Here is a 246-nt window from a genome sequence, read left to right as displayed (position 1 = left end):
TGAGGGCATTAAGCCCATTCACCATGCCACTCAGCCTGTCCCACTGTTTCATGGGAAAACTGCTGTACATTACACAGCTGTGCCCCAGGCCCTCCTTCAAGCCTCTAGCAACTACAACCTGCTGTCTGTCTGTCTGTCTGTCTCTGGTTCTTTTGACTCTGGCTTGCATCCCACAGCAGAATGCTTTCTTTCTTTCTTTCTTTCTTTCTTTCTTTCTTTCTTTTCTTTTCTTTTTTTTTTTTTTTT

The sequence above is a fragment of the Grammomys surdaster genome, unplaced genomic scaffold, assembly GCF_004785775.1.
Source record: "Grammomys surdaster isolate TR1022 unplaced genomic scaffold, NIH_TR_1.0 242, whole genome shotgun sequence".
In the NCBI taxonomy this organism is placed as follows: domain Eukaryota; kingdom Metazoa; phylum Chordata; class Mammalia; order Rodentia; family Muridae; genus Grammomys; species Grammomys surdaster.
The sequence above is the reverse complement of the archived record's forward strand: the minus strand, read 5'-3'. Positions refer to the sequence as shown.